This window comes from Alligator sinensis, unplaced genomic scaffold, assembly GCF_000455745.1.
Source record: "Alligator sinensis unplaced genomic scaffold, ASM45574v1 scaffold1322_1, whole genome shotgun sequence".
In the NCBI taxonomy this organism is placed as follows: Eukaryota; Metazoa; Chordata; order Crocodylia; family Alligatoridae; genus Alligator; species Alligator sinensis.
In genome coordinates, this window is record NW_005842116.1 from 1515500 (window position 1) to 1515868 (window position 369).

Here is a 369-nt window from a genome sequence, read left to right on the forward strand (position 1 = left end):
GGCTGCAGCTGTGTCAGTCTAAGGACAGGGGTTGTTGGAGCAGATGTGATCTCTCTCTAAGGCATTGCATCTACTCCAAGGAGCTTGGTACCTAAAGCGGGCACTTTAGGAACCTATAGCCTGGGGGTGGAGGTTTTGGTCCTGTTCAATGGGTGATTCCCACGGGTGGTGCCGGGACTGGGGCAAGCTCAGGCTGCCTTGACCTGCTCTGTAAGGGGGCGGGCAGCGCTGGCTGTGCTCTTGCTCGCCCGGAACCTTTGTGCCGCGCGCCGCTTTCCAGCCGGACGCGTTTCCTCCGCCCCCCATTGAGGTGGCCGCCCCGCTGCCTGCTCCGTCTTCCGCCGCTGGGCGGGGGAGGAGGAAGAGGAC